The sequence below is a fragment of the Dama dama genome, chromosome 5 (assembly GCF_033118175.1).
Source record: "Dama dama isolate Ldn47 chromosome 5, ASM3311817v1, whole genome shotgun sequence".
NCBI lineage: Eukaryota > Metazoa > Chordata > Mammalia > Artiodactyla > Cervidae > Dama > Dama dama.
In genome coordinates, this window is record NC_083685.1 from 106,381,498 (window position 1) to 106,404,297 (window position 22,800).

At 55.2% G+C, this 22,800-nt stretch overlaps 1 long non-coding RNA gene and 1 other non-coding gene across 2 annotated transcripts in view; one reads left to right on the forward strand and one right to left on the reverse strand.

The window, feature by feature from the left end:
* The window catches only part of LOC133056021 (uncharacterized), a 49,083-nt gene that overhangs the window by 5,776 nt on the left and 20,507 nt on the right, over nt 1–22,800 (reverse strand). The gene's annotated exons all lie outside the window — the stretch shown is intronic.
* On the forward strand, nt 21–123 carry LOC133058118 (U6 spliceosomal RNA). Its single transcript, XR_009693235.1, has one exon. It is a non-coding gene; the product is annotated as a U6 spliceosomal RNA (small nuclear RNA).

Sequence of the window (22,800 nt, forward strand, 5' to 3'; positions counted from 1 at the left end):
TGGGTCAGAAGGAGGCTTGGGTGATCACTTCAGCAGCACATATACTAATACAGATACGACACAAATATTAGCATGGCCCTGTGCAAGGATTACATGCAAATTTGTGAAGCATTCCATATTTTTTCATTGAAAAAGAAACATATACCCCAATGTGCATTGCAGCACTATTTACAATAGCTAGAATATGGAAGCAACCTAGATGTCCATTAACAGATAAACGGATAAAGAAGCTCTGGTACATATATACAATGGAATATTACTCAGCCATAACAAGGAACACATTTGAGTCAGTTCTAATGAGGTGGATGAACCAAGAGCCTATTATACAAAGTGAAGTAAGACAGAAAAAAAAAAACCCCAAGTATCATATACTAACGCATAAATATGGAATCTAGAAAGACAGTACTGATGATCCTATTTGCAGGGCAAAAATGGAGAAGCAAACATAGAGAACAGGCTTATAGACACAGCAGGGGAAGGACAGGACAGGACAAATGGAGAGAACAGCATGGAAACATATACTCTACCATATATAAAATAGCTAGCTAGTGGGAATTTGCTCTATGACTCGGGGAACTCAAAGGGGAGTTCTGTGACAACCTAGAGGGGTGGGAGGTGGGAGGGAGGGTCAAGAGGGAGGAGACACATGTATATGTAGCACTGATGCATGTTGATGTATGGCAGAAACCAACACAATATTGTAAAGCACTTATCCTTCAATTAAAAATAAATTAATTTTTAAAAAAAGGAGCCTTGGAGGTCATGTGGGGCAATTCACCTTCTGGGTCCCTTCCCCCCAGCCTGCCTTTCTAGAAGCATCAGACCTGCAGTCTTGAGATAGAAGTCTCCTCTGTGATGGTCACACCCTTGGCACCTTCCCACGGGTACTTTGATGACAGGGGTGACCCAGGTGGATGAGTAAGCCTCTTCCTGTCCTGCTCCCTCTCCCAAAAGTTCCATCCCTGGCCCCAAGGAAGTGTTTGAACCAGGAGGATCACCCCCAACTCCATGCTGAGCCTGTCAGCTGGGGCTCAGGGCCTATAGAGGCCTCAGCCTCAGGACCCTCCTGCTCAAAGCTCATGATCTCTAGGACTCTGGGGCTGGGCAGAGTGGGCAAGGATAAAACCCAACACTGCCTGTTTCAGACCTAGCCCATGATGTAGCTGCAGGCCAAGACCTATGGGTACCTGGCCCTCTCCTTCCCAATCCTGGCCCAGCCTGCAAGAACTGGGCTTGGGAAAAGCTTGTTCATGATCTGAGAGGTAGGCACCATATGCAGAAGATAGTCTGAGCTCTAAGGAGATGGAGGCATGGCAATGGGCAGTCTGCATGCAGATGGGGAGGGAAAGGGGCAGGAGAGACACCCCCAGAGGGCTTCTGATGGAGCCCTCAGCCTGGATGAGGTTGGAGACCTGTTGGTGTCTGGCTGCTAGTGCAGAGTGTGGTGTCCAGGAAGCCTCCAGCCCTGCCCCTGGGAGAGGTCGTGTCTGGTGGATCCCAGGCTTGGGGTCAGGGACGTCCCTTGAGTCTGGCCAGCTCTCCAGACAGGTGTGGCCCTACCCTAACCAGTCAGGTCACTCTGGGCCATCACCCGCCTTGGTGGGCTCCTTTGTTCTTTTCCTGCGGCATTTCTGCCCTGTGCCCCACTGGCACAAGCCTGGGTCGTGCCAGGGGGGTCAGTGAGCTGGGTGGGTTTAGCAGCTGCTTGGGCCAGGGGAAGAGGTAAAAGGGGATAGGCAGAGCTGGCAAGATGCACCCTCCAGTCTGTGCCCCAAAGCCCACTTGTAGATCTCATCCCACTTACCAGACCCAAGCCCTTGCTTGTAGGCCTTTGAGGGGCTTTGGGCTCTTGAGGAGGTGTTGGGCCCCGAGGGGGTGTCATAGAGGATGGGGAAGGAAGCTCCTCTGGTGGAAACACCTGGTGCAGCCCGTCAGCCCTCCTTCCCCACTAGGCCTCACCCTCTTCTCTCCTTCCCTTCCAGAGCTGCTCCTCAACTTCCTCTTCGGGAGCCCTTACAGATTCCTCCCCGCTCTGGCCAGGCTCAGCTCTTCATTTTGCCCCAAGTGTCAGGTACCTGGAACTGTGGGCTTTGCCCCCATCCCTGGCTGCCCACTAAGGACCTCCAGGAAGTAAAGCAGAAACATGCAGCTCTGCCAGGTGTGGAGCAACTGGGTACGTCCCTGGGCACCAGACCTGGCAAACAACCTTCCACTGCTGCTGCTGGAAGCAAAGGAAACAACAAGCCCAGCTCCCTGCACCTGGTGCCCAGAGCCCAGGGAGGATCCTCCAGGCGCCCAGAGCCGTCAGGAAAAAGAAGAGTGAAGGGCCAAGGGGAGCACACCCCTGGAGGCAACAGGCATTCCTTCTCAACCATTGGGCTGGGCCAGGCTCTGCCACCAATCTGCCATCCGGGGAGACATGCCACCCACCAATGGAGCAAACGGCCACTCACCCCAAGCTACTTCTTTGACTGCAACCCGCAGGCAAGACAAGTTCATCATATAGAGGGCCTCCTCCTTCCTGGCTCTTACCTCTCCTTCCCCTGATCTTATCCCCAGGAACAGAGACACCCTCTCCTTTTTCTAGTACTGCTCCCTTCACTCCTTCCTAGCCCTGCTTGCTCCACATTCCCCTCCTCCAAGAAGTCCACCATGGTTTCTCCCCTGCTCCAAGCTGTTGGCTACTTAACTCCTCCCCCATCCTATCCCCAGCACAAGTACCCCTGTGTACAAATGTTAGCTCACATGGAAGAGCTGCAGGGGTGGCAGGGAGTTATTCTTGGTATTTATTATTACTCAGGGGCTTCACTGGTAGCTCAGCTGGTAAAGAATCCACCTGCAACACAGGAGTCCCGGGTTTGATTCCTGAGTTGGGAAGATCCCTTGGAGAAGGGACAGGCTACCCACTCCAGTATTCATGGGCTTCCCTGGTGGCTTAGACTGTAAAGAATCCGCCTGCAATACGGGAGACCTGGGTTCAATCCCTGGATTAGGAAGGTCACCTGGAGAAGGGCATGACAATCCACTCCAGTATTCTTGCCTGGAGAATTCCCATGGACAAAGGAGCCTGGTGGGCTACAGTCCATAGGGTCGCAAAGAGTCGCAAAAACACAGCTTGAGCGAATAAGCACAGCACACAGCATTACTCCTCAGACGATTTACAGTTTTCATAACACTTTCCCTGACAACTGACTCAAATCATCTTTAACATTACTAAGGTAGGCAGAAAGGGCTACGTATCTATCTTTCTACAGAGGACACTGGGGCCCAGAGAAAGAGGAGATTTGACCAAGGTCACGGAACCTATTAGAGGACTCAGGCCTCCTGACCCTCCGTGACTCCGGGACGCCCGAGCGGACTGGCACTGCTTGTTAGTCTGGGAGGGCCTCCTGGAGGAGGTGTACCGCGCGCTGCCTCGGGAGGGAAGGCAGAGACCCAGGTGGAAAATCGGCGCGGGCCTCGGTCTGCTGGGCGGCGTGGGAACCCGCCAGGCTGGAGCGAGGGGAGGGGGCGCCGCGCTCACCGCAAGGTTCCGCCCCTCGGCGGGCGCAGACAAAGGGGTCGCTGTGCCTAGTCGCCCCCTCCCCTTGCTCGGCGCCCCGCGCCCGCCCCCTCTCCCCAAAGCTGCTTTCAATTTAAACGCCTCCAACCAGCGGGCGCTGCCCCGGGGGGCGCGACCGCAGCGCCGAGCGCCCCTGTAATTTCCGCGGGGAGCTGACCGGCTCAAACACGGCCCCGCGGTGCCCCGACCGCAGGCCCCGAGACCGGAGACGGCGCCCAGACGGCCTTGCCCGGGTCGTGGGAGCGCCGCTGGGGCGGCCTCCTCCGAGGGCCCAGCCTGGCCCCGCCGCCTCCTCCACGCAGCCCAACGCCACCAGGAAGCCTGCGCGCCTGCCCCCATCGCTGCGTCTCTAAAAACCCATCCCTCGCATCTCTAAAAACCCAACTCCCTTTGAGGGAGGAAACCGGGTCAGGAGTACCCATTCTGAAGGACTAGAGGCTCCCTGAGGGCAGGGGTTCGTTCTCTTCAGACTAGGGGCTTGTAAGGGAAGGTGTTGGGTCAATGCTTCCCCCAGCAGACTGGGGAGATCTTGGATGGCAAAGGCTTGGGGTCTCCCTAAAAGAAAGGGACTCAGTGAAAGAATGTCTGAAAGCATGGAAGCCTGGTGCTCAGACCTAAAGTAAATTTTTGTGCTTTGCTTGTTAGTTAATACTACTACTGGTTACAGTTTCCCCAAAGCTAAGGCTCCCGGGAAGCAGGCATGTCCCACCTTTCGTCCGTTTCCCCCAACCCACAAGTGCCTACCCAGAACAGTCAGGAAAGAGAGGACACATCTCATGCTGCCCCCTCCCCAGGGACCTTCTTGGAAGATGAGTCTAAGTGACCTGAGCTGGACTTCCTACTTGCCTCTGAGGAAGTGGAAGGGAGGGTCCTGCCCCCAGGTTAAAGAGGAGGGGACCCCAGCCTCTGGGCCTCCAGGGAAGGACCCAGAATGGATTGTCTCAAAGGGGTAGGTGGGTAAGAGCCACGGACATGGGGAATCTATCTGCAGATCCTCACCTTAGCACAGGTCAGGCAGAAAGGCCAGCTGGACACCAGGAAGAACTTTTGAGAACTGGCAGGGAGCTCCGGGGGCTTCTCCAGGTAGGGCTCTGTGTTGGGATGGTGGACATGCCTGCCAAAGCTCCCTTCTGGCCTGAAGTGTGTATTCTGTTTCCTGCTCCCCTCGGCCTGGGAGCTCTGCCCACCCAACCTCCCTTCTGAGAATTCTGGAGGGGGCATTTTGAGTTAGTACATATGAGTGAACTGTCTAAAGTGCCTGATGTCCCTGGATCACTGCTACACTCAGTAGATGGGGCTCCACTGGAATTTTCCAGATCATATATGTGAGTGTGTGTGTGTGTGTGTGTGTGTGTGTGTGTGTGTGTGGTGTGTTGAAGGAGCACAGCTGGGGGCCCTGCTTGTCCTGAGTGCTCTGCGCCACCTTGTCCCCTCCCCCATGTCCCAAACACCCCTCTCTTTCCAGCCTGACTTTTGTGGTGAAGCTAATCAGAAGTAATTATGGGGAAGGAGGGGTCCTTAGAGGGACCCCACAGAGACCACCTCATCCGCCCTGGCCCAGCCGTGGTGGCCCTGGCCCCCGGGGCCTAGGCCTCGCTCAGCTCCTCCTGGTGAGAGTGAAGCCAACAATGGCATCCCTGCCCACGGCTCGCTCCCCTCTCTCCCTGCCGACCCAAGCCCGCAGCCGCAGGTAAGCTCACACATCTGGGCTCCCCTCAGTTGGCCCCCAGGTCTTCCATCCTCATTCGTTCATCCCGCACTTACTGGGCACCTTCTCTGAGCCAGGGCCCACGCTGGGCACTGAAGTGACTGCTGCCTGCCCTGGGACGTGGGTCAGTGTTGACTCTGCAGGGGGGAAGGCAGAGGGCCCCCTCCAGAGGCACAGGCCGTTTCAGGGAGGCCCTCCCCTCACCACCGTCTTGCTGATGCTGAGGGGGCTTGGGGGACAGAGACCGTCAGCTCCAGAAGCAGTGAGGGCTTCCTGACTCCGCACTTCTAACCTGGCAGGCCACCCAGTCCCGCCCCCCACCCGGTGTTGACAGATGTCAGGCCAGCCCAGCTCCATCTTCCTGTCCTGCCGCTGCCCTCCTCTGGCGGCCTCTTCCATCCCCTTCTGTTCTCCTTGCTTCTTTGCTCAGTGGCGCCCTAGCACGTGGAGACCCTCAGTCAGCACACACGGGGTTCAGAGCCTTAGACACCTCAGAGAACAGCTGTCCTCTCTCTTTCCCACACGCACACAGAATCTGAGGCCAGGACGGGTGGCGGGGCGAGTGCAGGCAGTCAGCACAACCGAATGAAATCCTGGTCTTCTGACTCCTGGCCCAGTGCTCTTCCTGGGGAGTCCTTCTTGACCTGCACCTGAGGGCAGTTTGGGTCTGCCCCTTCCTCCATCCCTTTACTGTGCCCTGGAGAACTGAGGAGCAAAGAGTGTCTCCACCATCTTGCCTCCTGCCCTGCCCCAGTAGCCTGGGCCCGAAGATGGGTGGTGGGGTGGAAAGGACCAGAGTGCGGCTCAGTTGAGGGTCTCTAATTTGCTCCTGCCCCTTGATGTCCAGAAGAAAACAGGCCTTCTGTGCCCAAGAGACTTCCAAGCAGAAGTGGAGGTCAATGCCCCCCCCCCACCCGCCCCGGAGGTGCCAAGGTGGTAATTAGGCTTGGGGGTGGGCCCTGAAAGGATGGGGGTGGGGCGGCCATTATCCCCGGGAGCTGAGCTGGGCAGAGGAGCTGTGTGGTCTGGGCAAATGGGTGGTTTGTAGGTGGTCTGGGGAATGAATGAGTGAGTGTTTGGGAGGGAAGCTGGTGGGGGGGAGCAGAGAGAGGGGAGGGAGCAGGCGGAGGGTAGAGCAAAGCTGGGTCGTCTCTCCCTGGACTCACTGGTCTGGACCCCCACCCCTGTTCTGAGGCATCACCAAGGAGAGTCCCATGAGGCACCTGGGGGTCTCAGGGATACTTGCCCGTGGCCTGCAGCAGTGGGCCACCTGGGCCACCACATGGGGTAGGGGTGTTGAGGAGAGGATGGGGTTGGGGGAGGGGGCCTGGCGAGCTCTCTGCTGAGATCATGGCTCTAGGAAGCCACCATCTCCCCACCTGCTCCCTCAGCTTCAGGGGGAGAGGGGAGGAGGCTGGCGGAGGTGGTTCAATGCAGGGTCCCTGGCATGAGGTGTAGTGCTGGCCTACTGCCCCTGTCCCCACTCCCAGCCCTTGTCTGATCCCTCTCACTGCAAGGAACAATTCCTTCCTGGACTGAGAAGGGCCCTCTGATTGAATCCCTGCCCCTGTCTCAGCCTCACGGGAGCTGCGAATCCACGAGACGACCTCTTCTTCTAACCCTCAGGATCACCTGTCCACTGCTTCTCCACTCAGGCTGCACGGGGTAAACTATTAGTGACTTCACCGCCCTGAGCTTTGGTTTCCCTACATGTGAAATATAAGCAATACAGTATTAACTCTGAGGATTAAGGAAGCCAGCCAGGGTCCGCATTCTTAAAGTGGCAGTTGTGGCAATGATTAATGCCCAACAAGATGTCCCCTGTGTCCAGAGGGTAATCCTCCTCCCAGGAATGGCTACCTGGAACCCAGGACCTGGCTGTGACCCCTGGCATAGGGACCAGGACTGTGGCAGGCAGGCAGTGAGGTGAGCAGGTCATGGGGAAGGGGTGGGGTTACTGGACTGTCCAGTGGCACCTGCTGGGGCCTGGGGCACATTCCTCCTCCCCCGCTCTCCCCACCTGCCAGCTGCCACCTGTGATGTCAGCGCCACTGCTCACCTGGCTTCTACAGCAAGAGAGAGTGCAGTGAGACTAGCTAGCAGACACAGCTGCTCCGAGGGAAGCAATGAAGTGAGGGAGCAGCCCCATCTGGACAGCCTTCTGGGGCACCTTAGCTGCTTGCTCTGCTAGAGGGACTAAGGGTCTCTCGGCCGGTTTCACCTTGGAACCCTTAGCACCCTGGGAGGACACTCACAACAAGGCTGGATCCCCACACTCAGACTGGGATCCCCCTGAGGCAGGGACTGGACCCGCACAATCAGAACAAAGGATTCGTGAAGGGGAGCTCACCCAAAGAACCTGGCCCATGGGGACTGGACTGGGATTTGATGGGCCTAGCCCCTCTCTGGGCTCAACAGTCTTATCGCACTCCTTATTCACAGCCAAAATTCTCCATTGCTGGCAAAGTCTGCAGTAAAGCCAGAAAGAACTAGAAAATCTGGGAGACTGTCTGCTGCCCTGTGATCTGGAAGTGGCTGAGGTCAGGGGGAAGGACAGGGCCTGTGGAGAGGCAGACTCTACATTAGGGTCATTCCCAAGTCAGTCTCCTTCCTCCTTTCCCTCCTCAAAGCTAGCCAGGCTAACCCCTCCTCTCCCTCTGTGCTCTGTCCCCACTGAGCTAGAGCTGGAAGGGACTGGTTGGCGTTTAGTGGTGGGGGTGCAGCCAAGGGGAAGAAGGAATCTTTATCTCCCAGGCCTGCAGTCAGGCCAACATAGCAGCCTCTGGGGGCCGCTCCTGGGTGGCTGAGACCTTGAGGATGGAAAAGCCCAGATTCAGAGCCAATGACACTTATACCTTCAGATGTCAGCACCCACTCTCCCAGGAGAAAAGAGAGCCCCTTTCCCACCATTCCCTACTCACTCCAAATATGGATCATCTGGGCTTGATGCTCTGTCCAAGGAACTGGGAGGATTCCGAGGCACGGTGGGAAGTATCAGTTGGGAGTCATTTAGACAGAGAGAGGACAGAGCTTTGGAGAGAGGAAAAGACTAGAAGACCATCTTGCCCATGCCTCCCTTCCACGCCAATCCTTGCTGAATACCTCTCAGAGAATGTCTCCTGTTTTCAGGTCTATCTTCATGTGCATGCTGGAGAAGGAAATGGTAAACCCACTCCAGTATTCTTGCCCGGATAATTCCATGGGCAGAGGAGTTTGATGGGCTACACTCCATGGGGTCGCAAAGAGTCATACATGACTGAGCGACTAACACACATACACACACACCATGTGCATGCAATACAGAAGTCTCCACATCCTCACCTCAAAAATTAAACCATGTTCATTAAAGGCCTACTATGTTCCAGACCTCCTGTGTGCTGAAGGGTGGTGTTCTAAGCATGAATGAGCAACACTCCCCTCCCTCACTAGCTCAGTCTAGGGACTGTAACACACAAGGCAGATTCCAGTTCAAGACAGAGTGAAATATAAGCTAGGCAGAGACGCCAAGAAATCTGGGTGTACAGACAGGGAAATTCATCCTGACAAAAGATCAAAGATAACCTTCCCAAGCATCCAAAGGGTAATGCAGAAGGTAATTCGGATCCAATACCCTGAAGTGCCTCTTCTGCCTAGAAGCCTTCTTTGAGTCCTCAGTCTAAATCTGTCCCACCCCCATTATAAGTTCTCCTTGAGTTCCTAAAGATACCCTGAACTTATCACAGTTTGTAAGGATATGTTTATTTATGGGATTATGTGATTAATTCTTCTCCCCCACAGCACTGTAAGTGCCAGGAACAAGCTTGTCTGTGAGCCAAGGTGGTGGGCCATGAAAGCATGCAGCATGACTAGGGTGAAACAAGCCACTAGATGTGGCTGGAGTTAAGGGGGTAAAGTGCATAGTGGCGGCCCAGACTGGCAGGGGAAATTGGCACCAGATCAGGGCAGGCTGTAAATGCCAGCTAACGTTGGGACTTTATCCTGCTGGCAGTGGGGAGCCATCAAAGGTTTTTGAGCATGAGAGTGGCATGTTCCAACCTGTGTTCTGAGATTCCAGGATCCCTTAGTACAGTGCGGAGGAGGGATGGGGGGTTGGGGTGTGCCCCCCTGGAGCAGGGGAACCAGCCTTTGTTGCAATAGTCTCAGGGACTGGTTTTAAAAGGCCTCAGTTTTGCATCTGGAGCAATCACAGTGGAAAGAAAAGTGGGCAAGTTCGAACTACTAATACTACAGAAAGGATGGGGTTTGGTGACCAGTTGGATGGTAAAAGAGTGGACATTAAGGATGACTTGCAAATTCTAGTCATACTGCTTTGGAGATGGTGATGCCTTCAAGCTGGATAAGGCACACCCAAGGCAGCAGTTGTTGAGGAAGATGAGCTATATTTGAAAGATTGAAGGCGGGAGGAGAAGGGGACAACAGAGGATGAGATGGTTGGATGGCATCACCGACTTAATGGATATAAGTTTGAGGAGGCTCCAGGAGTTGGTGATGGACAGGGAAGCCTGGCATGCTACAGTCCATGGGGTCGCAAATAGACAAGACTAAGTGACTGAACTGATCTGAACTGAGCTATATTTGGACATACTCCTGATGGCCACTCTCCATTCTCCTACTATAGCCAAAGTCAGCGTTCTCTTACCCCTCCACACAGGCTTCAGGGTGGCATAGCTTCCCCCAGGGTGGTGATGCTCATAGACACCAGGGGGGAGTGTGGGGGTGGGCAGGTAAGAGTTGGAGCTGGGCACTGGTCCTCCTCTCTTCCTGCCCTTGCTTGGCACTGCCTTTTGACTGGACCTCTGACTTCCTGCTCCTCTTGGAGCACCCCTCCAAGAGGAACTCCCCAGGGAGGCTGGCTAAGATGGGGAAGAGATCGAGAAGGAAAGATCTGAACTCTGAGGCAAATTTAGCTCCTAGCACTTTGCCCTCCTCACCCCTGCCCACTAGATACCCCTGTGCACACCTGGATTCTTGGAACTCTTAGCAGAAGAGATAAAGAGGAGGGTCTGGGAAAAACATAGGGTTGTGGGGAGGCATTGGGTCCAGCCACATGCAGAGTACTAAGAGGGAGTGCAGGCCCCAGACATGGACCCTGAACCATAAACCCAAGGTTGAACTTGCAGTCCTCTGTGGAGGGCTCAGGACTCAGTTCTCAGACTCTGGAAGCAGGAGCCCAGACTTCAGGGCATCCCAGTATGCCCCAGGGTGAGCCCTGGACAGAGAGCAAATGCCTGGTTGGCAAGACCCCCGATGAAAAGAGATGCATTCTGCATCACCCACACCTAGACCTCACAGCTTTCCAAACCGCATTCCCTGGAATCCTCCCTAGGTGTTTCCATCAAATGGGTGGGAGGGAAAGGGGACTTACCCTCTACTCCAACCAGAAACTGTCCACTTTGTTTGATTTATATACTAGGCATCCGCCTGAGACTCCTGCCTGGGGGGTATGGGAGGGGAGGGGCGGAAATGTAGGTTGCTACAAAAACATACAAATACATAATCCCACATTTTTAATTACTAATTCTTTACATTGGAGAAACTCGGTCTTAAAGCCCACTTTCCCTGACTCTAACAGCTGAGCTGACCCTCTTAGAGCTTCGGATGTCTGCACGACAACATGAATATATGGATTTCTGGACTCTCCGTCCAGTGCTCAGAGCTTCAAGGGACTTTCCAGGAGAGGGCACAGCATCATGGGAGGTTGGCCCGCCCCGCGGAGAGCCTTGCGGGGGAGACGGCATCATCTGTCACAGGAGACCTGGCTCTCAGCTGTGTCAGCCCTAGGACCAAAGGGGCCCGAGGCCAGTGGGGTGGAGGTGGGCCCCCCCCCCACCAGCGCCCAGACGCCCACTCAGCCGGCGCGCCCAGCCTCCCGCCCAACCGCCGCTCCAGCATCCCGCCCCTCTGCCCCTCGTGGCTGGCGACCACCCGGCAGCTGGCGGCAGCGAAGGGGTGCGGCCAAGAAAGGGTTAATCTGTGGAGCCTTTCATCAGCAGCTTGGCGGGCTCCCAAGGCCCACAGGCTGGGTACCTGGGCGCCTACCTCCGTCGGTGGGGCGGAGACGTGACCACAGAGCAGCCCTGCCGTCTGCATTCCTCCCGCGTGAGTGCGTGAGTGACAGCCGCCGCCTGAGCCCCTCGCCGGCCGCCCCGCCCTCCTGCCTAGCGCGGGGCAGAGGTAGGGGCGGGCCCCAGGGGAGGGGAGGGGAGGACACCCCCTCTCCCCTGCCACCACCACCCCGCCCCCACCCGCACCCCCACCGCGCCCCCTCTTCTCTCCTCTTGCTGTGACCAGTGCTCTGGAGTGAGTCCCAGAGTGGGGAGAGACCAAGAAAAGGCTGCTGCGGACACAGCAGAGGCAGGGGTCAGGATTCAGGGATGGAGAGATGACCTGGGCTTCCTGGAGAAAGGGTCAGGACAGGACAGGCACAGCCAAGTCCTAGGCCCGGGTCCCTGGGATTTCTACCTTTGTTCCCTGTATCCTTCTCCTGCTTCAGCTCTCCACATAGGTTTCAACCCTCCTATTACACAGTGGCGGCGTGGGCCAGCCTCAGTTCCCTTCCCTGAACTCAGGGCTCTCGCCTTTGATCTCCTCTTGGGGCCTGTTGGTGGAAACAGGAAGTTGCCTTTGGCTTGAAGCAAACTCAGACAGGGTGTAAACAGGCAAGGACCCCACCTGCAAGCTTCCCCAAGGTGGAGACCAAGTGTCAAGACAGTGAGGTGCGTCTTTGCTCTGACACAGAGGCAGAAATGCGCTCCCTTCACCCTAGGCCTGGGGTTCTCCACGAAGGCCAAATGGACTAGAGAGGGGCTTCGTAGATGGGTCCTTGTCTTCAGGAAAAGCCTCTCCCTGAAGTAGGGTTCAGCCCAAGGCACAGCACCCCTCCTCCAGACTAGAGCACAAGGCACCACTCCTGGAGAGGAACTCCCCCCGGTGGCATCTAGGGTTGCCCAGAAAAAGGAGCTCTGCAGCTCCCCAAATGCCTTAGTAGCCCCAGGGTCATCAGACCCAGGAAACTAGCAGAGACTCCAGAGAACTTTCCACATCCCTCTTCAAATTGGCACTTCAAGCACAGTTTGAAGTGCAAGCTCAGCCCTTGTCTCCAGCTTCTCTCTCTGTTTGGCTTCCAAGGGCCCTGGGCTTATGTGCAGGGGAGAGGGAGGGAGGGGTTTGGCGGGAAGAGGCATGTGGAGGGGAGGTGGGTCAGGGCAGGAGCAGGTGGGGGCCAGCCCCTGAGCAGCCCTACTCCAGGACCATGGAAGCACTACTTTGCCCACTGGTCTCCCTCCCCGCTCCAAGATTCTCGGCCATCTTCTTTACATCTTGGCCTCTTTCAGTTCTGTCTCAGGGAGGCCAGTTGCTGCTGAGCAGGTAGAAGTTGGTCTGATATCTAGATTTTCAGAAGTCTTCTCGGCCTTTGGAATCCTGCCAGGATGGCCTTCTCTCCCTTCTCTGTCCTCAGTTAATTATGTAATTAATGCCTGGGGAGTGGGGTTGAGGCCGCTTTCAGGCTTTCAGGGGAGGAGCAACTGACTCCCTGACTTGGGAAAGAAAGTGAGAGTGAAAGTGTTAGTCTGACTCTCTGTGACCCCACCAACTGTAGCCCATCAGGCTTCTCTGTCCATGGAATTATCCAGGCAAGAATACTGGAGTGGGTAGCCATTCCCTTCTCCTGGGGATCTTCCCGACCCAGGAATCAAACCCGGGTCTCCCACATTGCAGGCAGATTCTTTACCATCTGAGCCACCAGGGAAGACCCCCCCACCCAACATAGGGCAAAGGGCTTATTCCTGACCTCAAGAAAACAGCAGTCTTTGTCTGAACAGGAGATGGAGTAAGGGGATAGAGGGGGCAGATATCCAGGAGATCTTGCTTTGCACTGCCACAACTCCGCCCTGGGGCCAATGACTGCATCTCAGTTCTCCCATCTCTGAAATGGGATAATAACTCCAGAAACCACACACAGCGGTTGTTCTGAAGGTTCCTCTCTTAATTAGAGATGGGTGCTGGGTGGCCGGTGCCCTGGGAGAGCAGGCCAGCTTGGCTGCTGTGATCACACCCCAAGCCCGTGGTCCTCAGCATGAATGAGATGAATCACTAAGTTACCCACTGCCTGCCCCAGTGGCCCCCCAAGTCAGGGTATCCTTCCAACACCCCAGGCACTACCTTGAAAAGAAATCTGAGGAACCCACAAATAATAATAAGGCATAAGGCAAAATCAGGTAAGGACAAAATAAAGTCAAATGAGAAATCAGGCAGCAGATCTCAGAAGAACCAACTTTCTGCCTGGTTGCTGGGGCTGATGCTTAGATAGCGTGACCAGCTGTCCCAGTCTGCCCAAGACTCTTCTGGCTTCAGCACAGAAAGACCACATCCCTGAAGACCTCTTAGTTTGGGAAAAACTGGGACAATTGGTCACCCTTTTTCAGGGGGCTTTGGAGGTTGGAGAGATCACAGATGTCTGATTCCCTTTACTCCTCCTGGTTTTCTTTAGGTATCCAGGTAGCAATGGAAAAATGCTGGAAGCCTGAGAAGCTTCCACCCCAAAACTATATGACATCACAATGGAAAGCAGTCCTCCCCAATGCTGCAGGCTAGGACCCCTTTCACCAGTCATCTCTCTTCCAGGAGAATTCTCATCCAGGGACTGTGGTCCTCCCAGGACTCCCCTTCACATACTTCAGGCAACAGCAGAGCCCTGGTGCTCCCTGGCAACCAGGGAGAATCTTTGAGGAGACAAGCCCCAGGTTGCCATCTGGTGGTAATTCCCCAGGGAAGAGATTTGCCCAGGTGACCTCTAGGTCAGGCTCCTTTAAATAGCCCCAAATTGCCTTTGACACAGGCAACCTAGGGTCACTGCTGGGGGAGGAAGACCCAAGACTTTGAAGGCCACACCCCCAGTGGTACTACCTTGAAACTACTTCTAGGGGCAAGCCTTCCAGCTGTGCAACAGTCATCCATAAGCATTCCTGAGGGGTAGCTGCGGCAGCAGTCTCTGGGAGGGGCAGGGAAGGGGCGAAGGAAGTGGGGGCAGGCCCTCCCTTATACACGCCTAGCTGTTTTCTTTTAGGAAACACCAGACCCTGCCTCCTCCACCACACACACAGACACACACACACACACACATACATGAATCTCTGTTGATCTCATAGCATCACCATCACTGTGTAAGATGAGCAACTATGGGCCAAAGGAAACCTGGTGGAAAGCTTAGAGAATGCTGCTCCCCAGGCCCCACCCAGCTGTGCATACACACACACACACACACACACACACACACAGGGCGTACAGGTGCCTGGGCCCTGTTTGGCGCATGCCATCACCCATGGAAGCAGGTTAAGGGGGTGGTGGGCAGGCAGCCTGGCCTTGGGCCTCTCACTCAGAGCCAGGCCCCCCAGGCTGGCCAGGGAGCTGTCAAACCCCCCACTACAGAGACAAATGGAGCCGTCAGAGAAAATCGCTTCTAATGGGGAGCAGGAGCCAGCCTGGGCTGGGGCTGGGGGGAGGACTCTGCTGGCCAGATGTGAATTCTTCACTAATCACACCAAATTGGCCCAATTTGTTCACTGACACGTGGGGGGACTGGCTTCATCTTTCTCCCACTGAGCAGTCTCCCTCCCTCCCGCATGGAAGTGCTTTTGCTCTAGGGATGAGGCTGGCCAGCTGACAGCAGGCCGGGGGGGAAGGAGATGAGGCCAGATTTATACACACCCCTCCCTGTGGGAGCCCAGAAGTTGGCTGGGGCTGGCCTCCCCTCCATCTCTGCCAATCCATGAGGCCCTGGGTGCTGAGTTTAGGGACCCTGGGGAAGGGGGTGAGCAAGAGAAGGGGGTTAAGGCTTCTGCTCCCTGGGAAACAGGTATCATAGGCAGGAACTAGGGAATTGGAGATATTCTTGGGAAAAGCAGGGAGGGGTCTTGAGAAGGTCTAGGGGATCACTGCAAACAAGATGATGTCACTTCTTGGAGGCAGCAACGTTTCCCAGGTCCCATTAGGGCCACAAACTCTGAGCATGGTGTTGAGGGGAGGCTAAGGAGAGCCCTTGGCCCCTCTCTCCAGCTCTGAGGAAAACTGACCCCTTAAATGCATCTGCCAAAAACCATGTCCTGAAGGTGGGACTAGCAGGAGAGCTGCCAGTGAGACTCTGGGAAGAACTTCATCACCTTCCACTTCACTGGGGCCTCTCTTTCTCCAGTGCAGATCAAGAGGTGATAATGAGATGGGCCTCTACAGAGGTTTGTGGGCTCCAGGAGATAATGAGATGGACATCTACGGGGTTTGGGGGTTCCAAGAGGTGGGATGGGGCAATGATGAGGGGTCAGCCAGGGCAGGGGCATAAATGGAGGCCCCAGCCCCTGGAACTCTCTCTTCCCTGCCCTGCATGCGGCTCTGGGTGCTGTAGCCCGCCATCTAGGGTCCATCCTCCCCCTGCCCCCCTGCCATCACCCCACCCCCACCCAAACAGCCACTGGGGCCTATGAGTTTCAGGGGGCCCAGGCCAGGAAAGGTGGGAGTCAAGGGGAAAGCCTGTGTAGACCTGGACAGCAGGCTCAGGGCTGCTTGGGCAGGGAATTCTGACATTCTGTGGTCTAGAAAGGAGATTGTGCCAAGTCTTCCCCTTGGTTTCATGGAGTCCTCACTCTTGAGAAGGGAGATCCAGTTAGAAGAGGGCCAGAACAGGGCTGGTAACCTTGAGGTCTAAGACAGGGGCCTCCCATGCCCAGCCCAAGAGTAGTACAGCTGCTGGCCCATGCTTCCTGCCTGAGGGCTGGGGTGAAGATGAAGGGCATCCAGGCACCCCAGCCCGGCTAGCTCTGGGGAAGAGGACAGCTCCCATTCCCAGGCCCCTTTCCTTCCTTTTTCTCTGGCCTCCTCTAGGCTAAGCAATTGCAGCCCCTGGGCATGGCCCTTAAGAACTTTCCTAGGTCAACTTTCACCCCAAACCCCAACGTTTCCAAGGCCCAATCCTGTTGTAATCAGTGCTACCCCCTTGAGGGGAATTCCACTCAGGAAACCAGGGGGGTGGGGCCAGCCCTGAGGGGGAGATGGGCCACCAGGTTCTTGGAAGGCAGGGAGGTCACCTGGTGTGATAACCTGTGGGACCAGGTGTGGCCTGCTCCTGCAGGAAGGAACAAGACAGAGTTGGAAGAAGGGGGCTTAGGAGATAGACAAAGATGGCAGCCAAACACTGTCGGTGAAGTCAGGGGGCATCCTGGGGAGAAAGGAGCATAGGACTGATCGGAGTCCACCCTGCTCCATCGGCAACTTAATTTTATTTATCGATAATTCCTACTCCTCCCTACCTCCTCTGACTCCTTAGTTCTTCCCAGCTAAGCGGAGCGCCCCCTCCTGGCAGGGTTGTCAACCTGACTTCCAGAGAGCAGAGCCCAAACAGGAAGTAATACAGGAAAGTCCCTTGGTTTCTTTTAGAAACACACTCTACCTTCTGTTTTCTCACTCACACAGTTCCTAGTTGACTTGTGGGCTTATCTTCCCTCAGACCAAGAGCTCTTGCTCCTACCCAAAGAGTCACCCTGACCCAGGTATGAATTCTAGTTCTGCTACTTACTTGCTCTGTGACCATGATCTATTATTACATAACTTGGAGCTATTATGTAACCCCCTTAGAGACTCAGGTTTCTCATCTGTGAAGTTGGAAACCTACCACAGAGGATTCTGTAAGGGCTGTTGCAGATCACAGAAGCCTTTGGCTTCATGGTACCTGGAAGACAGAGCTACTGGGTAAGTATCCTTGGATGCGTGGATGGATGGGCAGATGGACAGAAGAGCTCTCTGTTTATGTCTTTTGCTTGATTTCCTTACAGATTCATGGGCACCATCTGGATTTCCAACAGGGATTAAGCTCTTGTGTCCCAGGGTCCTCAGCAGTAAAATAGGTGGTAATGAGCCTCCCTGCCTCCTGGGGTTATTGTGAGGCTTGATGCGTAAGTCCAGGTAAAGACCTTCCAGCAGAACCTGGTACTTAGCAAGAGTTCAGTAGGTGTTGGTCCGCTAAAGGCTATTTTGTCTCTTCCCCAACACAGAGGAGGGCCTTCCCTTCAGCCCATACCACTCTGTCTTTAAACAGCTAAGGAACAAGATGCCACAGGACTCTTCTTCTTCCCTTTATCATCTTGTTGCCCCCACCCAGCCCAGTCCTCCCACCTTGGAGATCAGAAAATCCTTTCTTCATTAAACGCCTTCTCTCAGAAATATTCTCCCCAAGACTAAAAAAACTCCAGACAAGTTCCACTTCCTCAGTGCCCTCCCTGCCCCACCCAGGACCCAGTTTGGGCCACCTGCCCTTCCCTCCCTCCCTGTCTCCAGGACGGATCCTTCCCATGTCCCTGCCCTGCTTTCAACCAGTGACCTCCCTCTGAACCCTCCTCCCCGTTGCCCCTCTGCCTGGCACCTGGGCCTCCATCTCCCAGTGGTGGGTGGTGGTTGTGTGTAGACTGAATCTGCAGCAGGTCTTGGGAGGAGCGAGGGGTGCCAGAACCAGCCTGGGCCGGTGGCTCAGGCCTCCTCTTGCTGAAACCTGCCACCTCCCAGCCCCTGTGGACACACACTCATCCCCTTCTGCCGCCCCCAGGAAGTGAGCTCCAAACACCTTTGCCTAGAAACCAACACTCCCGCCTTTCAGATCCTGTCCTGGGATGGTTCTGCCAGCTTGTCACCTCAGGTGGGACCTATGCCCTTTGCCTGGGCTCTGGTCCTCTCTAGACAGTCCTTCCTCACTGTAACTGACTTGCCCCCATTCTGAAGTGGGCCCTATTGCAAATGACAGAGAGGAAGTATGGTGATTATGGGCAAACAGTATTTCTCAAAGTTCCCTGTGGGGGATCTGTAAGAGCAGGGTCCACCGGCCAGTGGGAAGGCCATTCAGAACAACTCACTCATAAACACTTTGATTTCTGGCCTCTGGTTTACTTGTAATAGATCGGTACATATGTACATGCACGTTTTACTCTATATTATGTCCAAGTTTGCTTTCATATAAAAAGCATGCTCTTGGGAATTCCTGGGCGGTCCAGTGGTTAGGACTCCACGCTCTCACTGCTGAGGATCCGGGGTTCCATCCGTGGTTGAAGAACTAAAATCCCACAAGCTGTGTGGCTAATAAAAAGTAAAAAAAATAAAAAGGATGCTCTAAAATATATAGTTGAATTATTTTTTTCTCGAAAAATCTTTAGGTCAAATAGACATATCAGAAAGACATGCAATGTCTGGGTATCTCCTGGCACAGCCCATGTAGTACAGGGCATATCAGTGCCTCTGCCAGAGAGGTTCAGGCTGAGGGAACAGGGAGGAGGAGATTTGGATGAAGCCGGTGAACAAGCAGTCAGGGAATGTTGCAGGAAATTCTGGCCCCTGATCCTTGAGGCTGAACAGAACATTATTTTCTTCCCTTCCGTTGCTAAACTGACCTTATCTGAAACCAAGTTCTCCAGCCGTAAGTCCCAAACATGCCCCATTTATCTCAAATTTTTCTGCAGTGGGATTTCCCCCAAGGCTCACCATTCCCAATTCCAGCCAAGCCAAATCTTTGCTCTGATCCAGAGAAGAGCCCTTGGCAGTTCCAATTCTGGGGGAGCAGCAAAGCACATCCTCCCATCCCAGCAGTCTCTCTGACACCCTCACACACAACAGCGTTCTTCCTCTTCCATCACTCCACGCCTCAGTTTCCTTATCTGCAAACTGGTGGAGTTGAATTTTGCTCTCTGAGGATCTTCCTACAGCACGAATCTTAATCTCCTTATAGAAACCGTAGGCTTCACTAAAAAATCAGTCTCTTTACTTCAAAACTAGTATTCTTCCATTCATTCCACTAACATCTATTGAGCCACTACCATACGCCCGGATCCATGCAAGGTACCAGGGCTGCAGATAAAGCACGGTTCCTGCCCACACAACACTCAAATGTGGGGATGAGCATGACGTGGGAAGCCTGCCTTCCTTTTTTCATCACTTAACAAATCTTAAAGTACCAGAGCCTCAGGAAACCGAAGGTGGCGACCCAGCCCTGGTCCTGCCCCTGTACAGAGGAAGACCCCACACTGTGCCACAGGAGAGCGCCGTGAGTCAGCACTCAGGTTTCCGTGGAGGCAGCCTGGTTTGTATCCAGTCTCGGCACTCACTACTGAATCTCTCCAGACCCCAGTTTCCCCATGTAACCTGAACTTGATGATAGTACTTCCCCGCAGACTCCTCTCCTGCTGTGCGCCTCACCCCATCCAGCCTCCTGCCGCCCCTGCTCAGTCCCCGAGCCCTCTCTGCTCCCACGCGCTGGCCTTCTTGCTGCACCACATGCCAGGCAAACACCCAACTCAGGGCCCTTAAACTTGCTGTTCCTCTTTCCTCCACTGCTGGGTCCCCAGTATTCAAACGGCTGGCTCTCTCCTGGAGGCCCATCCCACCGCTCTATGTCCCCTCATGTTGCTCCAGTTTTCTTCAGAGCACTTACCTGACATTATATATCTGTTTTCTCCCTTGTTTATTTTTTCCCTCCCTCTTTAGAATGTAAGTGCCAAAAGGGCAGAGTTTTTAATCTGACTTCTTATTTTAATTCACTGTATCCCCAGCCCCAGTATCCAGAATAATGCCTGGCAGATAGTAGATGCTCAATAAATGTTTCCTTGACTGAATCTTGAATAAATGAATAGTGGAGATGTGGGAAGTAAACCAAGGTAAAGCTGGTAAAGTGCTGCCCCGTCTCTGGAACAGGGTGAGCGATACTAATGGGAACTGTTAATATTAAACACACACCAACAGCCTGACTGAAAGGGACTGGAATTTCATGAGGAGAAAAACAAAATTCAGCCAAAATTACATATATTACTTCATGCAATAAACACTTCTGTTGCCATTTGTGTCATCCATCTCGATTAGAAAATGGTTTACTCCCGACACTCCAAAAATTCAGCCTGCTAATGAAGAATCACTAATTCTTCATCTTCTTTAAGCACCTGTTATCCAACTTTTGAGGGTGTGATTTGGAAGAAATCAGCAAGATGTCTCTTCTATGGCCACCTGGGCCTGGAGGGGGACCGAGCCCCTCCCCCCATGCAACGCTGCTAAGTGATCACAGAGCTGAGACGGCGATGACTGTGACCAAACGGAGCCACTTCTCTTCCTGGCTGGGGCCCTCAGTAAAGAAAGGGCCATGGACGAGGCCCCATGAGGGGTCTCCTGCCTCTCACTGGGAGTCCCCACTGCCCCTCCCAGCCTGGAGTCCCCTCAACCTAGAGCTCTGGAAAGGAGGATGCCCTTTCCCTCCCTCCCATGCTGAGAAGCCCATCACCACCAACCCCACACGAGGCCTTTCTTTGTCTTGGCCAGTTGAGGACAGAAGGGGAAGCACCTGCTTTCAATGTCTGGTATGACCTGGAGACAAATGGGTCCCCATGGTCCTCCCCACTCTCACAGTGGGCCCTGGGGGGGGGGGGGGGGGCTAAAGCTTGAAGGTGACAATTCCTGACCAGTTTGAAGGGAGAGACAGGTCCCAGCCCTTCGCGGCTCTACCATAAATTCACCACTTACTGGACCAGTCTCTCATCTACCACCCGAATGCGACAGGTGGGGTTAATAGCCCTATTTCGGCTGAGCAAACAGCCTCGGAGAGGTCAGGCGACTCGCCCAAGACCAGAACCAAAGCCAAGTCCCCGTGACTAGGGCTGAACGTGAGGCGCTTCCGTTGCTTCCATCACTGCAGCGTGGGCCCCAGGAGAGGAGGTACAGCCTTCTGGGCAGACTTGGAGGAGGAGGAGAGGCTCAGGGCTGGGAAAGGGGCGGCCAGGAGCAGAGAGGAAGACGGCTGGGGTCGGGTGTGGCCTGGACAGCACGATCCTGGGATTCGAAGGCGGGGTGGAGTGAGCCCAACTCGGGAGGGGCCCTCGGCCAGCCCTGCCACCGCCCGGCCCACAGCGCGTCCCCGGCCACCCCTAGACTGGCAGGACTGGGGGAGGACATGGCAGAGCCCGGGAGCCTAGATGTAAGGGTAAGCTCCCTCCTCCAGCGTTCCCTGGCGAGTTGGGGGCCCCCGGGAAGAGGCTGGCATGAGGGCCAGAAGGCACGGGGCCAGCCTCAGGCCCGGCCGGGTCTAAGGACAGAGCCGCCTGCAGCAGTGGAGCAAAAAACGAGGGGTCCGCTTGGGGCGTGCACCCAGAACTGCAGGGTGGGCGTGGCGGAGACAGGAGGTGGGAAGTGGGAGGTGGAGGGTGGGGGAGAGGGCCTGTCGGAGGCCCGCAGGGCCTGGCTGCCTAATGGTTTTCTGAGGAGGTTCCTGGCGGATTAGAGGTCTGCTCTGAGCAGGGCGGGGCCGGGGGAGAGGTCGGGCAGGAGCCCCTGGGCCGTGCTGGCGAGAGGGACCCCGGTTTTTGGAATGGGATAGTGCCAGGGCCTGCATGTGCCCAGTGGGGCCTGCACGTGCCCAGTGGGGCCAGAAGTTGGGGTGGCTTTTCGTGCTAACCCAGCGCCCAGTGGCTGCACAGACAGATGCTGGCTCCCTGGGGAGGAACGAAGATCTACCCAAGTGAAGGTGCTGGTGGGGGTTGGGGTGGTGTGCGAGGGGGTACCTTATGTAAGACAGAAATGCCAAGTGCAGAGCAATGCATGGGGTAGGGTGTGGGAGACTAAACTACCCCAATGCCTGCTGGAGAGGACTTTTCCATGGGTTGAGCCTGGGAGAGGGTTGCCTCCTCCACAGGCCCCCATCTCTGCTGGCAGAATCCCCTGCCCCTCACTGAGCTTTCCCCTACTTTAAGCCTTCTCCATTCATTACCACACCCACCACCAATCCCCTCCCTCTGCCTCAGCCTCCCCTCACATGGCCCCTTCTGCCCTGGCCCCTGCCGGTCCCTGCAGAGACCCATCCAAGGAGGCTAACACCTCCTCCAGCCAGGCCCAGGCCTGCAAGTCTCCCCCTCCCTCGCTGGAGCTGGCCCCAGGCAAGAGGAGCTTTCTCCTAAGAGGACCCCAATTCTTTTCAGGGAGTTGACCCAGAAGAGGGGCTGGGCCTTAAATGCAGGCTGGATGACTTCAAAGGGCGGTAGGTGGGGTTGGCGCCTGGTCACAGGTGCCACTCAGGGTGGGCCAACCTGCCCAACCAGGTCAGGGCTTGCACTGCACCCCGCCCTCTGTCCAGAACATCACGACACAGACCTGACAGCAGCTCCACCCATCAGAGACTCCCCCAGGGCCTCCCGAGAAAAAGACCTGAGACACAAGATCCCGGATTCGAGGCACAGAGGCCTGGCAGGTCATCCTAGCTATCCTCCCACCCCAGCGCCCTGAGCCTCCACACACCCATTCACCCATGTGCACACCCACCGAGCTCTTGGCTACAGAGGGACAGAGATGAGGTCCAGGGCCTCAGAGGCTACACTTAGCTTTGTCCAAAAATACTTCCAGCTGTGTATCCTTTGTTTGAAATTCTGAGGAAATGAACACAGAGTAGGACAGTCCCCAGGCTGGCACCAGCTCCTCTGGACTATGGGGCCCTTGAACCTGAGACAGAAGTCCTAGACACACCCTC